Below are 24,172 nucleotides of genomic sequence, written 5' to 3'. Positions count from 1 at the left end.
TAACATGACCTGTTAATAAAAAATAATATATTAAGTACATGCCAAGCAACTAGATGAGGTCATAATATCTAAACATTTGGGGTCAAGTTCATCATAAACTAATTAATAGTTAGTACCTACCCTGTGCATTGTTGTGTGTAACCTGCTTGCCCTTATGACACCTATACTACTATGAAAGTACACAGTGCAAACATTATGTTCTCTTTACACTGGTGTCTGTGGCTCATAAACGATTCCACCTGTTGACACAAACAGCTAACTACACCTCTTCCTCCCCCATGGTAATGCACTTTATACTATGTACATTAGCACTGTATGGTTTCACACCTTGCTAATGTAGCAAACAGGGATGTTGTGTGAAAAAAGTGCGCAGGAACAATAAGAAAAGCTGCAAGCTTGGAAAATATATGTGATGTAGAAAATGTGAATCAGGTGCGCTAAACTTATAAATAATATGTCAAATATAGAATCATATAGTGACAAATCAACAAAAATGGTGAACACTTGGTTCTTTTTCCACATTTTTTGGAGACGCACTCGGAATGATGGCAGGGGATCTTGGATCAAAGATTTCCACATCTGATCCGGGTGGAGGTGACAGATCCCATGGCTCAAATGAGGGAACCTCGGGGGCATCTGGAATGTCCATTTTGTCTGAAATACAACAATAGAAGGTTAAACAATCATCCCAAAATCACATATTTTTTGTCTCCCATTTATAAACATTATGTGCCTACCAATCTTGATGTTGCTGTGGTGGTATGCTTATTTGCTGCACACTTGACTCCACCATGCTGCACTCTGGACTACTTGCCATTTCCTCCCTAGTGGTCACAGTGTGTTTTCCTGGTTCATTCTCTACATAATAAAAATGTTGCATGTCAGAAAATTCACAGGAGGGAAATTTGCTATGACATGGTGCACTGCTTGACAGCTATTTTCACATAAAATATTCAGACATGTACATGGTTACCTCCTAAAAAGTAGGGACATTAATGATTGACTCAGCATAGGAAACAATTACCTTTTTGGGAATGTGTCACAGCATCAGGGCCCATGTCTTCATTTTCATCATCCAATGTGGATGCAGCAGCCACTGTAGATTCAATCCTTCTCCTCATATTTTGCCTTTCTTTAATTTCATTTTTCGTTTTTTCCCTATTTTAAGGTGAAAAAAAGAATATGGAACAAGTATGAGTTTGTAAAGAAAATTCTTTGCAATAATATGCATATATAGTTTAGTGTGGATTCCTGTCTTTTAATGTAATATACAAATAAATCATCAATATATCAATAAAATAAATACATGACAAATAATATAAAAAAATTAGTTTTCATATACATTAGTATCTAGACATTTCTATACAACATACACCAAATATACCCAATACATATTGCTTACACACAACTTTTGCTTACTTTTTTCCAAGATATGATGGATGTGACCTAGCTGTTCTTGCTCCCGATGTTTCAGATCTGACCATCTTTTTCTGATTTGGTCCTTTGATCGATCCACACCATAAATATTCTTTAAAGCTGATATCACCTTATCAAGAATTCTGTCTTTTCTGGAGTTGGGCCTGTCATAATTTTCCAGCTTCCCATCATAATCGATTTTCTCCAGTATGGCCACCATCTCCACCATCTCACCCTTGCTCATAGGTGTGGCTTTGTTTTTTTTCTGAGCCCAACCACTGCGGCCTTCACTACAACTCCGCGATTCCGCCATCTCCTCCACTAACTAATCTTCCGCCGACTCACGTGTGTGTGAGTCGCATGCAGCTTAATATTCGCCACGTACACGCCCCTGCGTCAGCACGCCACTGGAGGCGAAGTTGACACATGCGCTGTATTTAAAGGGCTCCAGATCGTTCGCTCGCCGATTCGCCATCGGACAGATCTTTTCCAGGAGCACGATCGATCGGCGAACCACGATTCTGCCGAACAAACAAAAGTACGACTTTTGATTCAAAAGCGGGTGTTTTGGGCCTTATACAGCTTACATTGGGCCTATCTTTATTATGTGAAAAAATACATGATCTTTGACTATGTTTTGTGTTGTGTTGTGTCTTGCAGGCATAATATACATAATAAACAGGCAAAAAATTTGGGGGAGCATACCCATGTATTTCCAAAGCTGCTGCAGCTATGAACCAAAAGACATGTATATTAAAAAAGAATAGCGCGCAAATGCAAAAGAAATTACTACCAAATCTGAAGAGAGTCCATAAATAAAAATGGGGGTTTGGTCCCACCATATGGCCATATCGTGCTCAAGCCCACTACTGCGTCAAAGTACCCCATTATCAGTGGGTCCTACACTATCCATGAAAAAGAGATGAATCCAGCCCTTCTAACCCTTGGAGACAACACTCCTTGCTGGGAAAAATGTGCAAATGCACTACAGGGGACTCCTCCTATATCCATTTGATGGTGGACACTGATTGAGTACAGGTGTATGTGGGGGGTGGGGAGGGCTGCTCAACCTCGATAGTCTGGTCAGACCGAATACATAATAAACAGGCAAAAAATTTGGGGGAGCATACCCATGTATTTCCAAAGCTGCTGCAGCTATGAACCAAAAGACATGTATATTAAAAAAGAATAGCGCGCAAATGCAAAAGAAATTACTACCAAATCTGAAGAGAGTCCATAAATAAAAATGGGGGTTTGGTCCCACCATATGGCCATATCGTGCTCAAGCCCACTACTGCGTCAAAGTACCCCATTATCAGTGGGTCCTACACTATCCATGAAAAAGAGATGAATCCAGCCCTTCTAACCCTTGGAGACAACACTCCTTGCTGGGAAAAATGTGCAAATGCACTACAGGGGACTCCTCCTATATCCATTTGATGGTGGACACTGATTGAGTACAGGTGTATGTGGGGGGTGGGGAGGGCTGCTCAACCTCGATAGTCTGGTCAGACCGAATACATAATAAACAGGCAAAAAATTTGGGGGAGCATACCCATGTATTTCCAAAGCTGCTGCAGCTATGAACCAAAAGACATGTATATTAAAAAAGAATAGCGCGCAAATGCAAAAGAAATTACTACCAAATCTGAAGAGAGTCCATAAATAAAAATGGGGGTTTGGTCCCACCATATGGCCATATCGTGCTCAAGCCCACTACTGCGTCAAAGTACCCCATTATCAGTGGGTCCTACACTATCCATGAAAAAGAGATGAATCCAGCCCTTCTAACCCTTGGAGACAACACTCCTTGCTGGGAAAAATGTGCAAATGCACTACAGGGGACTCCTCCTATATCCATTTGATGGTGGACACTGATTGAGTACAGGTGTATGTGGGGGGTGGGGAGGGCTGCTCAACCTCGATAGTCTGGTCAGACCGAATACATAATAAACAGGCAAAAAATTTGGGGGAGCATACCCATGTATTTCCAAAGCTGCTGCAGCTATGAACCAAAAGACATGTATATTAAAAAAGAATAGCGCGCAAATGCAAAAGAAATTACTACCAAATCTGAAGAGAGTCCATAAATAAAAATGGGGGTTTGGTCCCACCATATGGCCATATCGTGCTCAAGCCCACTACTGCGTCAAAGTACCCCATTATCAGTGGGTCCTACACTATCCATGAAAAAGAGATGAATCCAGCCCTTCTAACCCTTGGAGACAACACTCCTTGCTGGGAAAAATGTGCAAATGCACTACAGGGGACTCCTCCTATATCCATTTGATGGTGGACACTGATTGAGTACAGGTGTATGTGGGGGGTGGGGAGGGCTGCTCAACCTCGATAGTCTGGTCAGACCGAATACATAATAAACAGGCAAAAAATTTGGGGGAGCATACCCATGTATTTCCAAAGCTGCTGCAGCTATGAACCAAAAGACATGTATATTAAAAAAGAATAGCGCGCAAATGCAAAAGAAATTACTACCAAATCTGAAGAGAGTCCATAAATAAAAATGGGGGTTTGGTCCCACCATATGGCCATATCGTGCTCAAGCCCACTACTGCGTCAAAGTACCCCATTATCAGTGGGTCCTACACTATCCATGAAAAAGAGATGAATCCAGCCCTTCTAACCCTTGGAGACAACACTCCTTGCTGGGAAAAATGTGCAAATGCACTACAGGGGACTCCTCCTATATCCATTTGATGGTGGACACTGATTGAGTACAGGTGTATGTGGGGGGTGGGGAGGGCTGCTCAACCTCGATAGTCTGGTCAGACCGAATACATAATAAACAGGCAAAAAATTTGGGGGAGCATACCCATGTATTTCCAAAGCTGCTGCAGCTATGAACCAAAAGACATGTATATTAGTGTAGGACCCACTGATAATGGGGTACTTTGACGCAGTAGTGGGCTTGAGCACGATATGGCCATATGGTGGGACCAAACCCCCATTTTTATTTATGGACTCTCTTCAGATTTGGTAGTAATTTCTTTTGCATTTGCGCGCTATTCTTTTTTAATATACATGTCTTTTGGTTCATAGCTGCAGCAGCTTTGGAAATACATGGGTATGCTCCCCCAAATTTTTTGCCTGTTTATTATGTATTCGGTCTGACCAGACTATCGAGGTTGAGCAGCCCTCCCCACCCCCCACATACACCTGTACTCAATCAGTGTCCACCATCAAATGGATATAGGAGGAGTCCCCTGTAGTGCATTTGCACATTTTTCCCAGCAAGGAGTGTTGTCTCCAAGGGTTAGAAGGGCTGGATTCATCTCTTTTTCATGGATAGTGTAGGACCCACTGATAATGGGGTACTTTGACGCAGTAGTGGGCTTGAGCACGATATGGCCATATGGTGGGACCAAACCCCCATTTTTATTTATGGACTCTCTTCAGATTTGGTAGTAATTTCTTTTGCATTTGCGCGCTATTCTTTTTTAATATACATGTCTTTTGGTTCATAGCTGCAGCAGCTTTGGAAATACATGGGTATGCTCCCCCAAATTTTTTGCCTGTTTATTATGTATTCGGTCTGACCAGACTATCGAGGTTGAGCAGCCCTCCCCACCCCCCACATACACCTGTACTCAATCAGTGTCCACCATCAAATGGATATAGGAGGAGTCCCCTGTAGTGCATTTGCACATTTTTCCCAGCAAGGAGTGTTGTCTCCAAGGGTTAGAAGGGCTGGATTCATCTCTTTTTCATGGATAGTGTAGGACCCACTGATAATGGGGTACTTTGACGCAGTAGTGGGCTTGAGCACGATATGGCCATAGGGTGGGACCAAACCCCCATTTTTATTTATGGACTCTCTTCAGATTTGGTAGTAATTTCTTTTGCATTTGCGCGCTATTCTTTTTTAATATACATGTCTTTTGGTTCATAGCTGCAGCAGCTTTGGAAATACATGGGTATGCTCCCCCAAATTTTTTGCCTGTTTATTATGTATTCGGTCTGACCAGACTATCGAGGTTGAGCAGCCCTCCCCACCCCCCACATACACCTGTACTCAATCAGTGTCCACCATCAAATGGATATAGGAGGAGTCCCCTGTAGTGCATTTGCACATTTTTCCCAGCAAGGAGTGTTGTCTCCAAGGGTTAGAAGGGCTGGATTCATCTCTTTTTCATGGATAGTGTAGGACCCACTGATAATGGGGTACTTTGACGCAGTAGTGGGCTTGAGCACGATATGGCCATATGGTGGGACCAAACCCCCATTTTTATTTATGGACTCTCTTCAGATTTGGTAGTAATTTCTTTTGCATTTGCACGCTATTCTTTTTTAATATACATGTCTTTTGGTTCATAGCTGCAGCAGCTTTGGAAATACATGGGTATGCTCCCCCAAATTTTTTGCCTGTTTATTATGTATTCGGTCTGACCAGACTATCGAGGTTGAGCAGCCCTCCCCACCCCCCACATACACCTGTACTCAATCAGTGTCCACCATCAAATGGATATAGGAGGAGTCCCCTGTAGTGCATTTGCACATTTTTCCCAGCAAGGAGTGTTGTCTCCAAGGGTTAGAAGGGCTGGATTCATCTCTTTTTCATGGATAGTGTAGGACCCACTGATAATGGGGTACTTTGACGCAGTAGTGGGCTTGAGCACGATATGGCCATATGGTGGGACCAAACCCCCATTTTTATTTATGGACTCTCTTCAGATTTGGTAGTAATTTCTTTTGCATTTGCGCGCTATTCTTTTTTAATATAATATACATAATAATGGTAGACAAGTTTACCTCACCGGACTTTTTTCCTCTATTCATTGAGGAATACCGCAAATTGCCTTGTTTGTGGAAGGTAAAGAGTAGGGAATACTCAAACAAGCAATTGAAAAGTGAGGCCTATCAAAAATTGGCCGATTTATGCAAGCCTATTTGCCATGATGCTGACATCAGTTATGACAAGGGCAAAATCGGAAACCTCCGCAGCACCTATAAAAAGGGAGCTAAACAAGATACACAAGTCGGAGAAGTCAGGAGCTGGTACCGACGAAATATATATACCAAGGCTCTGGTATTTCGAGAGTCTGCGGTTCCTGACGGAACAATCCGAATCCAGGCCATCCCTGTCGACTCTCCCTTCCCCTTCGGCTGAGGGCTTATGTGGTGCAAGCCAGGAGGAAGATTTCCTGGAGCCAAGCTTGACACAGGTATAGCATTTAACAATATATTGTCTGCAATAAACATAATGATGCAATAAATATAGGATCAAGCCAATAATTCACCCTTAATTTAAAGTCTGTTATTTGGTTAAAATAATCAAACAAACATGACTTTTTATATACACTATAACATTATAATGATTTGTTAATTTAATCAACAGGAAAGTGTCAATGTGGAGGAGACAAGTGGAAGCCAGAAGTCAGCGGAGCAGTCTGTATCCACCCAACCTCCACAAAAACGCAGGAAAAAAAACAAAAAATTTGAAGGAGGCCACTACTGCATTTCTCAGCCAGGCCTCTAAAGCCCTGCAGAGAAAGCCAGATGAGGCTGACTCATTTGGCTCTCTCACTGCAAACAAATTGCGCCTAATGAGTGAGCAGCAGCAGCAAAGGGCAGAGGTACTTGTCCTACAGGTGCTCAATAAAGGGGTCTGTGGAGAAATTCATGGGCACACCCACCTGTCAAACTACCAACCACCCCCTCCACCTCCACCTCCACCACAGCCACAACAACCACATGGCAGTCAGTGGCAATATGCCCCTGATCCCCACCTACCCCCATGGTCACACGACTACACATATTTTCAATTATAAATGAACATAATTTATAATATGTTTTTTCTGTTACCCCTTATTATTTATTTATCCGTTATATGAGGAGGGAATGCCCTTTTTTTCTGTTATATTTTGAATAAGGAGAGTATCTCTATATTTATGTTTGAATATCTTTATTTCAAAAATAAAGAAAATGTTAAAAAAACTACTTGCCTATCTTTATTTTTTAAAATTGAGCATATTGGGAGTAAGCAGCAATATATGTTTTATACATTAATGAAAAAATGAATAAAGGGACACATCAATAGTTAGATATTTTCCATTCATAAACCAAAGAGAATGATGAAGTGTTTTAACAATTTTTAAAACAAAAGAACATGCAACATATAGAATAGCAAAATTATCATCATCATAACAGAATACATGCCTCTTTAATTCTATAAAGTATAGAATTATGAGCAGCAGCTTCTTTTTTCTCACATTAACCAAGATGAGCATGTGCTCCGCATTTTAAATTTTTTTTTTCCTGCCGCGAGACGAAAGTTCTTTCTTGATACAATGGCTAGTTTTCTTGAGAAAATTCTTCCGGGTCGTTATTTGCTTCCGATCATGCGTGTTCCGATTTTTAGATTTTTGTCTGACGAAATCTGTACTGACTGAAGGAAAATCGGACGTTGTGTTGACGGTCGACAAAAATTTTATAGCCTGCACACCAGGATTTTTTTGGCCGAAAAGTCGGAGTCGGTTGTCGGAAGCATCATACTAACAAGCCGAAAATCGGCGGATCGGCCGTCGGACGAAAATTCCCGGCCGAATTTTGACGCGTGTGTACGAGGCTTTACTCCTACAGAGCCCACACCTTCCCAGTTCCCCTCTCTCTTCAAACCACCAGTCCTTAGAGTCACACCACATTTTTCACTCCAGTGGCACAACCAACGCAGGGGCATTTTTTCCCCACATTGATGCTGGGGCATTTCTTTCTAAATCACTGGGAGCCTCATATTTAATTGTACTGTTAATAAACTCATATGTTACATGTGTTTTGGTGTTTGGCATCTTCGCCCTGGGCACTGGATGACCTTCTGCCAGCACTGCACACACAGACAGGCTGGGCAAATTAAGTGGGGAAGGGGAAATTTCTGTTAAGGTAAGAGAGATGTGGTTAAAGTTTGTTTTAATATAACATTAAGAGATATCTTATAGCCCATCTACAGCTTTTTGCACCACATGCATGTTTGAAAAACACACAGGATGTCATGGTTGGCAGAAGTGCTAACCACTAAACCACTGTGCTGCCCTTAGAATTAACTAGAAAAGATAGCGGTACCATGATTCAAAAATTAAAATAATAGGGGGAGTGGCCGGCAGCCGGAGGACATGGACGCTTTGTTCTGAGCTCCAGCACAGCGGGATCTACCTAGCGGCACCGAGCGACGTGGGAGATTGGTAAAATACCCACAGTTGAAGCGGAGGACATCTGAAGAATACCTGTTCCACGTGGGGCAGAGGAAGAGTAGAGAAGGGCCCTGCAAACTAACTAATTTCTTAAGTTCAGAGGGCCCGCAGAGAAACCAAAATGGCGCCGTCATCCCTGCACATCCACACAGGCAAACAGCAGTGGCCACTGCTGCAGCACAGCCAAATGGGCAGGAACACCAAGAGACCAGTCATGACCCTGCAGAGAGTACAGGGGCTTCATTATTTAGCAGCCCTTTGAGACAGAGGAGGAAGTTGAACTTAAGCAGCAACCAAGTAAGTGTGCCTTTCTCTATTCCTTTTACTACAACTGAAGATAACCAATTCAGTGAACAACTGGACGCATTTCCCACAGCAGGGCAGCCCATAGTGGATTATATAATGAAGGACATGCTTATTACTCTTAGAAGGGCCCTACAGCACGACATGGCCAGCTTTATGAAGAAAACTAAAGTAGATAGATGCTCTAGGTGAATGGGTTGTTCACATTGAATATATAATGAGTGATTATGCCCAGGCCCACAATGAAATGGTAGATGCTCATAAGGATCTACTTGAAGAAGTATGCAACATGAAAATAAAGATGGCAGATCTAGAAGATCGTTCCCTTCATAACAGCGTTTCATTTAGGGGCATAGATGAATCAGCTCCTGTGGCGGAAATCCGCTCATTTTTACAGAACATGATTGCAGAAATTCTTTTATCTGTGAAACCTCAGAAAATTGTGATTGTCAGAGCCCATAGGCTCCCCAAACCATCTTTTCCACCGGAAAGAATCCCCAGGGATGTTTTAGCGATAATTTAATTTTTCCATATCAGAGACCAACTCATGCACTACGTGAGACAACTTAATTCCCTGCCTGAACCGTATGCTGGCTACTCGCTATACGAGGATCTTTCCCAAGCAACTGTTACAGCTCGGAAAAACCTCAATACACTCACAAAGATTTTACGTAAAACAACATAAAATACAGATGGAAATTTCCCACTAAATTGGAGATTGACAGAAACAGAACCTTCTGGATCTCAACTCTTGATGATTGCCTCAAACTTATGAGAAACTGGGGTTTACTCCCCCCCGGAAGAGGACGACATCTCTGATCAACCTCAAATAGAAGGAACAATGGGAACCTAGACTAGTGTCTAATTCCACCCTATATACGCTGGGCCTTCTCAGATCAGTTTTTACATTTGCTCTATTTTATGGTACTCAAGATCTTATCTCTTAATGCTAAAGGGCTTAACAGCTCGCATAAAAGGAGTGCTCTATGGAAGGACACTGTCTCCAAACAAGCTGACATAATATGAATGCAGGAAACACACTTTACAACGAAAAACCCACCAAAATGTACTCATAGACTCTTTCCCCATATTTTCCAGACAAACTATCACAAGAAGAAACGTGGAGTTTTGATAGCAATCAGGGATACCCTGTCCTTCAAACTTATTGATTCGATCATGAAAGAAGGGAGGTAGATGTCATCATTGTAGCAGTTTTGAACAATGTCACCTATACGGTAGTAGCCCTTTATGCACCAAATACCCATCAGCAAAGATTCCTTCGGAAAGGTATTAATAAAATGAGAAAAATACAGAAAGGGTACGTTGTTCTGTGTGGGGATTTCAATATTACAAATGACCCTTCAATTGATACTTCTGTAGGATCCCACACGAAGAAATTAGGAATTAAGTCATATATCATACAAGAAGACTTGAATGATCCATGGAGATGCTTAAATTCAGAAAGAAGGGACTTCACATTTTTTTCAAACCTCCACTCCTCTTATTCTAGGGTAGACTTTTTTAGACTAATAGATACCTTGCAGAAGGTTACCCAAGCTGAAATCTTCAACATCTCATGGTCTTACCATGCGCCATTTTCCCTAGAAATCGCGGATGGCCATCCCAGATTTAACGCCTCGTTGTGGAGGAACAACACATTTATTATGGCTGATCCTGTATATGCTGATCCTGTATATGCTAAAGAGTGGGAAACTCATGTTCAGGAGTTTTTTTCCTTTAACGTGGATGGATCAAATAATTTATTTAAATTGTGGTGTGTGCATAAGGCCTTTATTAGGGGGATATTGATGCAAATGAATGCTAGAGATAGGAAAAAGAAAAATCAGCATGTATCTTCCCTTCTGGCAGAAATTGCTCAGCTGGAGAACTTGCATAAAAAGTCCCCGCAAGAATCCACACTTAAAAAAGCGCTGAGGTCTGACCTTAAAACGACCTTATTAGCTGATCATGACAGATACATGAAGAAACTGCAACTGTCATCGTATTCACAAAGGAATAAAGCGGGGAAAAGGATGGCAAAGGATGGCATGGCAACTGAAACAGGGGCACGGTAGAACCACAATCCCTCAATTAAAACATCATAGAACTGGTACCCTGGCAATGAGCCCGAATGATATAGCACAAACCTTTTGTGACTATTATTCATCATTATATCATTTAAAAGATGATCCCAACGTTTACCAACCTTCTTTAGAGGACATTACCTCCTTTCTTAACAAGTTACGACTTCCCTCATTGGATCTCCAAACCTTGGCCTCCTAAATCGACCCATAGAGTGCCAAGAAGTGATTAAAGTCATTAACGACTACCTCTAAATAAATCCCCAGGTACAGAAGGGCTCTCCTCTTAAAATTACAAAATGTTCTCAGCAATCCTTACCCCTCATTTAACACTATTTAATTCAGCAATTCCCTCTGAGCAGTTTACCAAAGAAATGTTGGAAGCAGTAATAATTATGTCATGGATTTGCAATAGTGTTTGGCAGCTTACCTGTTCCTTCATGTCTGTATTAGAGGTCAGACTTCACTTCTGGTTCCTTGCCCCACCCAGGTCATCATAGGAAGTCTATATTAACCAGTGCACTTCAGGTCTGCTTTGCTGTTCAACAGTGTTTGTTTCCTGTTTGCCGTGTGCTTGATCTACCTTTCTGTGTACCGACTTTGGCTTATCTCTGACTATTCCTGTTTGCCTGTTACCCTGACCTTTGGCCTGTCCCTTGGTTACCCTTGTCTGCCTGTTACCCCGACCTCGGCTTACCCATCACCATTCTGTGTGTCCTGAGTGGCTGCTTCTCTTCTCTCCCTATGGAGCATGACCCGGGAGACCCCAGGGGCCGCGACCTGGGTCCAGCTGCAGCCAAGTCCATCCTCACCACTAGAGGCTCTGGTGAACACCTGCTGGGTCTTAGACTCCGCACCCTGGGGAATCTTGGGCTCATGTTCCGGTCCATCCGCAGCAGTCTATCGGGTTCACTACCTTGCGCTGCACCCCTGCCTCCAACAGGGTGCAGTTGTCACCTGGCTACAGGTGACCTGACAAATTACTCTCCCGAAACCGGGAAAAGAACCCAACCAACCCCCAAACTTTAGACCAATCTCCTTGCTTAATTCTGACTTAAAGATATATTCTAAATTCTTAGCGAACAGACTCCTAGATTTAACCCCATCACTTATAGGACCTTAACAAGTAGGGTTTGTCAAAAGGTAGACAAGCTCCAGATGGTACAAGGAGAATGAGTAACATAATCCATTACACAGAGAATCAGTTACACCTCCTAACCTGGACGAACTCATAGCACGAGTCAATACACAGTGTCAGTATGAAAAATTATTAGCATTTAAGGACCACAAAGTCTCTAGCTTTCAGATTGCGTGGTCACAATGGTTACTCCAACCTAGAGCCTCCTCTTGCCTTCTAATTTAGAAGAATGATACTGATTTTAAATATCTTGCAAAAAATGATGCAGCGCAAATCAATAAAAATAAATAGCAGATAATTATTACAATATTATGACAGAGAAAAAAGAAAACGGTCCATAAAATATTAATTAAAAGAGTCCCAAAGAATCATCAGAGGTTTATAAATCCGCTTAATTATAACACCGAACAATATTGTTATAATTATCTGCTATTTATTTATATTGATTTGCGCTGCACCATTTTTTGCAATATATTCTGTCTGGGATCTGCTGTGTATTCTGGTTCGGTGTACAGCTAGCATTTCAGTTTTTTACTTTATTTGTACATTATCACCTGTCTGCGCTGATTGTTCTTTTGTATCTTGATTTAAAATATCAACAAGAGAGTACCTATTCCCCAGAAGATTTTACATGTTATATCTTTATATATGTTTATACCTTCTCTAGATCTCAGGAACTTCCTTAGGATTATAGCCTTTAACAGCGGTCCCCTTCATTCCCGGACACAGTTTGAAACCATTGGGGTGCCTGAGTGCAGTGGAAGGGGGTCTGCCATGATGCATGGTAACATATATGTAGGATGCGGGAAATTGGAATATATTTTCACCTATCTTAAGAAGTAATCCACAAAATTAACTATGCCTAATGAGAACTGTCAGAAAGTTTGATTGTACTACTGCAATGCTTGTACTATTGTTTCTTTTCTTGTGATGGAAACATTTTCAATAAACATTTTTAAAAAAAATTAAATAATACATTCAAATTAGACATGAAAAATTGTTTGTCATATACTATAATTTGTATAGATATATTTAACATTAGAAAAAAGTATGCATTACTCTAACATTCATTAAAAATGCATTAGTTTGCAGAACATGTAAAAAAAAAAAAACACTACATAACAGGAAAGAAAATGAATATCTTTACTATCAACCACATTTGCCAATTGTTTCTTTTTACACACAAACGGGATCTTGGCTAAATCCTCCAGTCCTATGCTCTCTAGGGACCATGTTTAACATTTTCTAATATGGAAAAGTGACTATCCTGACTTGACATTTACTAATAGGCATAGGTGTCCGCAGAACTTTTTTCAGGGGGGGGGGGGGCATCATTTTAAGGTCACCCATGCTCCGCCCCTTTTCAACAATGTCATGAAGGGGAGGGGCTTAGCCATTATACTTATTTTGAGTATTTATTTTTAAAAAACAAACAGCAGCATTTATTTTTAAAGCATTTGTTAACATAAAAAAAATAATAAATAAATAATTGATCCTGTTCCCTTAAAGCATGTTATACAGCACAGTGCTTTGCTGTGTAATTTGGCCCCTTCTACTACCTAAAATAACTGGCTGATCCTGCCTATGTCCTCCCCTCTGTAAACTGACCACGGTATACCATGGCTGCTGAGCCCTGACACCATGGTCAGTTTACATGCCTCCTTCATCCGCAGCTCTTCTGTCGTCCTCTGGCCTCTCTTCCCCCTCTCTCACTGCCTGTCTGCTCCTGTGTCAATGCCCGCCCCCTCTCCCCTCCCCCCTGCTGCTGTAGTTTAATTTAAAGTTTAATAATCCTGTGTGCCCCTGTGTCTGTGTTTTATAAAAATAAGCCATTCTTTACAAGTTTTCAGAATGCCACTCGCCGCTCACGTGATCTACCGCTTCTCTCTCCTCCTCTCCTCAAAAAAAGTCTTAAGAAAAATAAAAAATACATTTTCGCACTTTTACCAGTCAGTGTCCCTGATCACCGCCACACCAGGTATATGATGACGCTGTGCTGCACTGGTGACAGTATTTAACCACCTCAATACTGGGCACTTAAACCCCCTTCCTTCCCAGACCAATTTTCAGCTTTTAGCGCTGTTGCATTTTGAATGACAATTGCGCGGTCATACAACACTGTACCTAAACCAAATTTGTGTTGTTTTTTCCCCACAAATAGAGCTTTCTTTTGGTGGTATTTGATCACCGCCAGGTTTTTTCTTTTTTGGTGCACAAATAAAAAAAGACCGAAAAGTTTGAAAAAAAAAAAAGTTTTTTTGTTTAGGTTAAAAAATTTTGTAAATGGATACGTTTTTTCCTGCACTGATGAGCACTGATGACGCCGCACTGACAGGCACTGATGAGGAGACACTGATGGGGTGACACTGATGGGGTGGCACTGATATGCAGCACTGATGGGCACTGATATGTGGCACTGATAGATAGCACTGATATGCAGCATTGGTGGGCACTGATCGGCGGCACTGATGGGGACTGATCGGCGGCACTGATGGGCACTGATAGGTGGCACTGATGGGCGGGACTGATCGGCACTGATGAGGGGCACTGATGGGCACTGATAGGCAGCACTGGTGGGCAATAATGGGCAGCACTGATAGATGGCAATAACGGGCACTGGTGGGCAGCACTGATAGATGGCATTGGTGGGCAGCACTGATAGGGGGGCACCACTGGCAGGCTCTCTGAGCCCTGTTTGCCATCCCTGGTGGCCATGGTGGGCATCCCTGGTGGTCATGGGTGGGCATCCCTGGTGGCTCTAGTGGCACCCCCTCCCCCCAGGGCTGCACTGGTAATCAATCATCTGATTACCAGCACAGACCCCCCCTGTGATCAGTGAGTAATCAGAAATACTCACTGATCACCCCCGGCTGCAGAATAGATCCTCTCCTCTTCTCCTCACTGACAGGATCTGTCAGGAGGAGAAGAGATTGAAGCCGTTACAACGGCTGTATTGACATTACATGATGGCTGTGATTGGACACAGCCGTCATGTGATCAGGAGGGCCAATCACAGGGCCCTCCTGCCGAGTCTTGTTGCTCTGTGTCCTAGGGACACAGGCACATCGAGATCGCGCCGCTGCGCGCGCCCGCGCGATCTCTCTCCTTCTGAAGGACGTTCCGGAACGTCCATTCAGAAGGACAAGACTCCCGCCCGGCCGTATATCTACAATGGCCCGGGTGGGAGGTGGTTAAAAAAAATAGTGAAACATTTTTTTTTTTTTCATTTCTTCATTTTACAAAGAATTACTAAATACCTTGGACTGTCTAATTTTCAAAAAGGGGTCATTCTACTGCCCTTGCATTTTAGGGAGTCAAGAAATGAGATAGACCATCAGGATTGATCACTTTTAAGATATATACCATAGTTTGTGGATTCTATATCTTTCCTACTGACTAAATAATATACACCGATTTGGGTTATTTTCACCAAAGAAATGTAGCAGAATATATTTTTGACTAAATTTATACAGGTAAGAAAGCACTATTTGTGTGAGCAAAATTATAAAAATATAGTTTGGGTACAGTGTTGCATGACAGCGCAATTGTCATTCAAAGTGCATAAGCACTGAAAGCTGAAAATTGGCCTAAGCAGAAAGGGGATGAAAGTGCCCTGTATTGAAGTGGTTAAAAGAAATATATATATATATTTTATATTATATATATTTATTAAGTATTGTGTGCCCTGTGTGCCTCATACCTCCCTCACTGTGTGCCTCATACCTTTTCCTCATTACTGTACCCCATTCACTCAGTGCCTCATACCTCCTCCTCAATACTTGGCCCCTCCACTCAGTGCCTCCTACCTCCTCATTACTGTACCCCATCCACTCAGTGCCTCATACCACCTCCTCATTACTGTACCCTTCCACTCAGTGCCTCATACCTCCTCATTACTGTACCCCTCCACTCAGTGCCTCATACATCCTCCTCATTACTGTACCCTTCCACTCAGTGCCTTATACCTCCTCCTCATTTCTGTCCCCATCCACTCAGTGCCTCATACCTCCTCCTCATTGCTCTACCCCCATCACTCAGTGCCTCATACCTCCTCATTACTGTACCATTCCAGTCAGTGCCTCGTACCTCCTCATTACTATACCCTTCCGCTCTGTGCCTCATACCTCCTCATTACTGTATCCTTCCACTCTGTGCCTCATACCTCCTCCTCATTACTGTACCCTTCCACTCTGTGCCTCATACCTCCTCATTACTGTACCCTTCCACTCAGTGCCTCGTACCTCCTCCTCATTACAGTACCCTTCCGCTCTGTGCCTTGTACCTCCTCATTACTGTACCCTTCCACTCGGTGCCTCGTACCCCCTCCTCATTACTGTACACTTCCACTCTGTGCCCCGTACCTCCTCCTCATTACTGTACCCTTCCTCTTGGTGCCTTGTACCTCCTCCTCATTACTGTACCCTTCCGCTCTGTGCCTTGTACCTCCACCTCATTACTGGGCCCCTACACTCGGTGTCTCATACCTCCTCCTCATTACTGTGCCCCTCCACTCAGTGCCTCAAACCTCCTCCTCATTACTGTGCCCCTCCTTTCAGTGCCTCATACCCCTCCTCATTACTGTGCCCCTTCACTCAGTGCCTCATACCCCTCCTCATTACTGGGCCCCTCCACTCAGTGCCTCATGCCTCCTCCTCATGACTGTGCCCCTCCACTCAGTGCCTCATACCTCGGTGGCGGAGAAGAGCGCGGCTCCGGAGGAAGAGGCCTGTCGGATGATGCCTCTGTCATGTCGGATAATGCCTTCGAGGCATCATCCGACAGGCCTCTTCCTCCGGAGCCGCGCTCTTCTCCGCCACCGAGGTGAAGTACTTCTCCTTCCCCAGCTGGATCGGAACGCTAGCCAATCCTGAGGACGAAGTGAAGTGGGCGGGGATCCGCTCCTGTGTAACACGCCCACCCAGCGCCGGCCGCCCGCCCGAAGTCTCTCCCAATGGCTGACCTGGGGCACATGCGCAGTAGCGCATTTCCACGGACACAGGGAAAGCGGACGCAGAGACACATGGCTTTTATTAAAAAAAAAAAAAAATATATATATATATATATATATATATATATATATATATATACACACACATATGTATAAAAGAAAAATTTAACTCTTTGCATGATGCCACTATGCACATTTACATGAACTTGAACAGTTCAAGTAACCGAACACAACAAAAAATGTCAGCAGCTACAAGCACAGGCACTGCCACTTGCACAGCATAATAACCCAACACTCGAGGGTAATGATTATTTCTACATTAAGAATCAGTTTACTGTTTAGTTTATTATTTCAACAGTTCTAAATTTCAGATACATTCAAAGAAAAAGTGCACAGTCTACAATGCCATTAGTGTGTGGATTAGAACAATCACCACTTTTTATCAACTCCTCTCTCTCAGCATTGACAATAGAGGTAAATATCGCAAGACTCCCCTAGGGGCAGGACCCTGATGTAAGGCTCCCCGCATCAATGCAATTGTATAGGGCAGCCTTACGTTGAGGTGTGTGGTGTCCTGTCAATGCACCACAGGACACCAGACACCAAAGCAAATAGGCAGAGAAGGGATCTGCACAGCTCCCCTCTATAGAGGGCGCTTAGGCATGTGCCTTCATTACCACCAAAGCAGCTGAAACTGATTACCAACCCCCGCTGCTACCTAACTGACCAGATCGATATCCCAGAAGTTTAATTGACTTGAGGCTAAAAAGTGTTCCTTTAATTTTTTTTCTTGTTCAAAATATTTTTTTAGTTTACGAGCATATAACAAATAGATAAGGATATGGAAGTCATTCCCCAAATACATGAACATTGCATAGCACAGGGTCCAAATAGGAACAAAACATATCTATCAAGTTTGAAGTATAGAACTATATTGCAAAGGTGGAGTTCAATCCGGGTAAAGGAAAGGTCATGATCTCCTCCTCCAGGACACCCCAAAATGGATCAAACTGTGGCCCGGAGGGAGACCATACAGTAAGAAAATCAACATACAAACAAATATAACGTGAGAATTATAGGGCATCAAGAAGAACTATGCTCCGTTTGGAGCAATAAGATAAGAAGAAAAATGTAGGCATGGGGTGTCCCCTAAAGACACCATGAGATAGGACCCGAGTATTTGGAAAATAGATGACAGTAGCTAAAAATAGTTGTATTTAAAGAAAACCATATAATAAGGGTGTAGGAAAGAGAAGTAGAAAGGAGGAGGGGTGAGCCGAATTAGAATAGAGAAAAGTCAGTGGCAGGAGAAGATAAAGAAAAATAAGAAAACAAAGGAAAAAAAATTAAGATCTGGGGACTGGACTGGGGGAGATACGAGTGAGGGGGGGGGGGGAGGCGACGTGAGGGAGGGGGGAGGAGGTAAGAGGGAAACTTAGTAAGAGATCTAAGAGGACGGCCCCATGGAGGCAATAGCGAGCTTTAACCATCATCCCAAGTATAGGGAAGAAGGAAGGGACGGGCGAGCAAAGGCAGAGCTCAACCCCAGGAGAATGTCGATTGAAATGGAGGGGAGGAAAATAGACTACCCTAGCTAAGGGGCAAGAGAGAGCTAGGTGCCCACAAATATGAAGAAAAGGATGAGGGAGGGGGGGGGGGGTGTGGAGGGGGGAGAGGGGAGAGGAGGAGGAGGGAGGGAGGGTAGAAGTAGGAAAAATTACAATGTAAAAGTATCCCGTTCACAAAATCAAAAAGCCTTGGCCCCTAGTATGGGATCATACTCCCGGAGATATAACCCTAGGAAAATTAAAAAAAAAAAAGAGATGAGTGTAGTAAATTTTATATCATATAATGTAGGAAGAATGAATTCACCTGTAAAGAGACAAAAAATCCTAGGGGAAATTACATAGTAACATAGTTAGTGAGGTTGAAAAAAAGACATCAGTCCATCCAGTTCAACCTATGATGCGTGTGTGTGTTTGCTTTTAACCGTACATTGTATACCCCTGTATGTTGTGGTCTCTAAGGTGCCCATCTAATAGTTTTTTGAAACTATCAATGCACCCTGCTGTTACGACTGCTTGTGGAAGAGAATTCCACATCCTTACCGTTCTTACAGTGAAGAACCCCTTATGCACTTTAAGGTTAAACCGCCTTTCCTCTAGTTTTAGTGAGTGGCCACGTGTCTTCTTGTATTCCCTTTCTCTGAATAGTTTGTTCCTTATGCTAGGGTCGCCAGTACAGTATTTGTACATTGATATCATATCCCCCCTCAATCGTCTCTTCTCCAGAGAGAATAAATTCAGTGCTTGTAGTCTTTCCTCATAGCTGATGTCCTCCATTCCATTAATTTTTGTTGCCCTTCTCTGGGCTCTTTCCAGTTCCAGCACATCCTTCCTGAGGACCGGTGCCCAGAACTGGACAGCATACTCCAGATGCGGCCGGACCAGAGTCTTGTAGAGCGGGAGAATAATCTCTTTACTTCTGGAGTGAATCCCCTTTTTTATACATCCCAGTATTCTTTTGGCTTTGCTTGCAGCGGCTTGGCATTGCATGCCACTGCCAAGCCTGTTGTCTACCAGTACCCCCAAGTCCTTTCCCATCTTAGACTCACCCAGAGGTTCCCCCCCTAGTGAGTAGCTTGCTTTCTGGTTTCTGGCCCCCAAGTGCATTACTTTACATTTTTCAACATTAAACCTCATCTGCCATGTAGTTGCCCACCCCGTTATTTTGTTCAGGTCCGCTTGTAAGGTTTCCACATCCTGCATAGAAGATATTGGCATGCTTAGTTTAGTATCATCTGCAAATACTGAGATTGTACTCGATATCCCCTCCTCTAGATCATTTATGAATCAATTAAACAGGATTGGTCCCAGGACAGAACCCTGGGGGACCCCACTTTCCACACCCGCCCAATCCGAGTACTCCCCATTAATCCTCACCCTCTGGACTCTCCCCTGGAGCCAGTTCTCTATCCAGGTACTCACCTTATGGTCCATACCTACCTTCCTTAGTTTGTACAGTAAGCGTTTGTGGGGAACGGTGTCAAAGGCCTTTGCAAAGTCCAGATACACCACATCCACAGGCTTTCCTTTATCTAGGTGGCAGCTCACTTCATCGTAGAAGGTTAATAGATTGGTTTGGCAAGAACGATTTTTCATGAATCCATGCTGATTACTACTTATAAAACAGTTTTCATTACTAAAGTCTTGTATGTGGTCCCTTAACATCCCCTCCAAAATCTTGCAGACTACAGATGTTAGGCTGACCGGCCTATAATTACCCGGGATACATCTCGGCCCCTTTTTAAATATTGGTACCACGTTGGCTTTTTTCCAATCAGCTGGCACCATACCCGTCTGTAAACTATCCTTAAAGATCAAGAATAATGGTCTGGCAATCACCTGGCTGAGCTCTTTAAGAACCCTCGGATGCAAGCCATCCGGTCCCCGGGATTTATTTATGTTAAGTTTCTCTAGTTTAGTTCTAAGTCTATCTTCTGTTAGCCATGGTGGCACTTCCTGAGGTGTGTTGTTTAGTTCGGCCTTAAAAGCTAGGTTCGTGTAGCCCCCCGATTCTTTTGTGAAGACTCATTGGACATATTTCCTTTGTCATCTTTTATGGGGCCAATGTGTTCTGGCCTCGCTTTCTTACTGTTTATATACTTAAAGAATTTCTTGGGGTTCCTCTCTTCCGCTATATGTCTCTCGTGTTCTATTTTAGCCGCCCTGATTTCATCTTTACATTTCTTATTACACTCTTTGAATACTGAAACTTATTGACCTATGGTCACTGTTTCCTAAGTTGTCCCGTATTTCTATATCCATGAGCAGGTCTGTATTGTTGGTAATCAGTAGGTCAAGTACCGCATTGTTTCTTGTCGGTGCATTCACCATCTGACCCATGAAATTGTCCTGTAAAACATTTAGGAACTGACTAGCCTTGGCTGAGTGTGCGGTTCCTTCTGCCCAGTCTATATCTGGATAATTAAAGTCCCCTATTATAATGGCATCTCCCATCCTTGCTGCCAGTCCTATCTGTAACATGAGGTCCGCCTCCCCCTCCTCCCTCTGGTTGGGGGGCCTATAGCATACGCCCAATATTACCTTCCCCACCGTGCCTTCCCTTTGAAGCTCTACCCATAGGGATTCTGCCTCATCCATAGCTCCATTATTAATATCGTCCCTCATATTTACCTGTATACTGTTCTTAATATACAGACATACCCATCCCCCTTTTTTACCTTCTCTATCCCTGCGATAAAGGGAATACCCCTGAATGGCCGCCATCCAGTCATGATAGCTGTCAAACCAAGTCTCAGTTATCCCCACAAAATCTAAGTCCTCCTCAAACATCAGTAGCTCCAGCTCCCCTAGCTTGTTGGCCAGGCTTCTGGCATTGGTATACAAACCTCTTAATTTTGATCGGTTACATATATCCTCATATGATGTTTTTAGGCTGCTCTCTTGATTTTTCCCCATACCCACCCTGGGTTTAGGAGCTCCGAACACCCTACCGCTAATGCCCCCATTTCTGCCCTCTGAAACTTGCTTTCCACTGGCTGATTCTACATCTGTACCCTCCCCCCCGTCACCTAGTTTAAAAGCCCCTCTAACTTTGTGGCCATCCTCTCACCCAGTACGGCTGCACCCTCCCCATTTAGGTGCAATCCGTCCCTACCAAAGAGCCGGTGGCCGACTGAGAAGTCGGCCCAGTTCTCCAGGAACCCGAAACCCTCCTTACTACACCAGCTCCTCAGCCACTTGTTAACTTCCCTAATCTCCCACTGCCTCTCTGGTGTGGCTCGAGGTACAGGTAGTATTTCAGAAAATACTACCTTGGAGGTCCTACTCCTCAACTTAGCTCCTAAGTCCCTGAAATCGTTTAGGACTCTCCATCTTCCTCTGCCTATGTCATTGGTACCCACGTGTACCATGACAGCTGGGTCTTCCCCAGCCCCACCCAATAATCTGTCCACCCGATCCGTAATGTCCCGAACCCGAGTGCCTGGCAAACAACAGACTGTTCGGCGCACACGGTCTTTGTCACAGATTACACTGTCTGTCCTTCTAATAATTGAGTCCCCTACCACCAGCACCTGTCTTTCCTTTTCCTTTCTCCCGGCCTCACCGGAGGAGTTCTTCCCCTGGCAGCTAGGGGCGTCGCTCTGCTCCAGCAATGCTGGTCCCTGACTGGTTTCCCCAACACCACACAACGGGGCGTATCTATTGGGGTGCTCCAGCCCAGGATCAGCCTCCTTGCCTTGTCCCCTTCTACCCCTCCTAACTGTCTCCCCTCTACTCTGCTCTGATGCCTGCACCTCCAATACTCCGCCCACCTCTGTGCAGACCCCTGCCTGCACCTGACTGGTATGATCCTGGCTCTCCTCCGGTATGAACATTCGTCTCAGTGTTGCCAGCTGCTTCCCTAGATTCAGGACCTGAGCTTCCAGGGAAGCAACGTGCTTACATTTTGCGCATTTGTATTCGCCCTCGATCGCATGACTGAGGAACGCATACATATCACAAAATGTACACCGAGTCGCATCTCCACACCCGCCGGGCATTGTACCTACTAATCTAATCTAATGGGGATTCAGCGATTTAAGTCTATCCTATGGGGCTATTTCCTGGCTTCCTAACTCTACCTTCTCACCCTCTGGCACTCCGCTACCCTCACTTGACACTCAGTTGCACAACACTCACAATGTCACAGCCCGGTCAGTCGCACAACACTCCCAGTCGCACCACGCGGTCAGTCGCACAACACTCACAGTCGCACAGCCCGGTCAGTCGCATCACACTCACAGTCGCACAGCCCGGTCAGTCGCACAACACTCACCGTTAAATATCTAAATGCGGATGTAACTGTGCTCTGCGACTGATTGCTGCGTAACTGTGCTCTGCGACTGACAGCTGTGTAACTGTGCTCTGCGGCTGATTGCTGTGTAACCGTGCTCTGCGACTGATTGCTCTGCGACTGATTGCTGTGTAACTGTGCTCTGCGACTGATAGAAATCTGCGCTCTGTGACTGTGACTGGCTGACCGTGCTCTGCGACTTATAGCGATCTGCGACTAACTGTGCCCTGCGACTGACGGTGCCTTGCGACTGACGGTGCCCTGTGACTGACGGTGCCCTGTGACTGACTGAGCGTACTCTGCGACTGAGTACCTGGGAAGACTGGTAAGTATCTTAGCAACTGGTGAGTATCTTAGCGACTGGTGAGTACTCCAGGTTTAGTACCAGGGGAGATAGAGGTAGTGTAGGTAAGGAATAGCAGGTCGTTACCATTATCCCCATAGAGTAGTGGGTAATAATGTCCGACAGGATTGCGGATGTCACTCAGTGCACTTCTTGCTGCATCTATGCGTTCCTTGATGAACCAATCGAGGGTGAATACTGCTGTGCAGGATGTGAGCGACTTGTTGCTCTGGAAGCCCAGATCCTGGATCTAGAAAACATAGTGGTAACACTGCGTTGCATCAACAACCTGGAAAGGAGCTTGCACATTACCCATCAGGCACTGGCAGGGGCCAGCATAGAGGAGAGAGGAGAAGAGGAGACGCAGGCATCAGAGGTAGGCAGTTGGGTGACCGTTAGGAAGGGTAGAGGAATGAGTGCCAGGGAGGCCACTCCTGAGTTGGTACACCCTAACAAATTTGCCAAGTTGCAGGTTGAGGGGGATATCAGCTCAGGGGTGGCAGTGCTGGAGCAGGCACCCTCCCCCAGCTGCCAGGGGAGTGGCGGCTCCAGGAGGAAGGGGGCCGAGATTCAGGAAAGGTTAGACAGGTCGTGGTAGTTGGGTACTCAATCATCAAGAGGACAGAGAGAGCAATCTGTCGAAAAGATTGCGCTAGCCGGACAGTATGTTGTTTACCGGGCGCTCGAGTTCGGCACATCACGGATCGGGTAGACAGATTATTGGGCGGGGCTGGGGATGACCCAGCGGTCATGGTGCATGTGGGCACTAATGACCAAGTAAAAGGAAGGTGGAGGATCCTAAAGAATGATTTCAGGGACTTAGGTAATAGATTGAGGAATAGGACCTCCAAGGTGGTTTTCTCTGAAATACTGCCTGTACCT

The 24,172-nt window shown here is 44.1% G+C and overlaps 1 protein-coding gene across 1 annotated transcript in view; it reads right to left on the bottom strand.

Moving 5' to 3' along the window:
* The window catches only part of LIN7B (lin-7 homolog B, crumbs cell polarity complex component), a gene marked incomplete at its 5' end in the record, with an annotated part of 183,421 nt that overhangs the window by 99,329 nt on the left and 59,920 nt on the right, over positions 1-24,172 (bottom strand). The window lies entirely within an intron of this gene.

This window comes from Pelophylax lessonae (genome assembly GCF_965119305.1).
Source record: "Pelophylax lessonae genome assembly, chromosome: 12".
NCBI lineage: Eukaryota > Metazoa > Chordata > Amphibia > Anura > Ranidae > Pelophylax > Pelophylax lessonae.
Note: the sequence above shows the minus strand (reverse complement) of the source record. Positions and strands in the feature narration are given on the sequence as shown.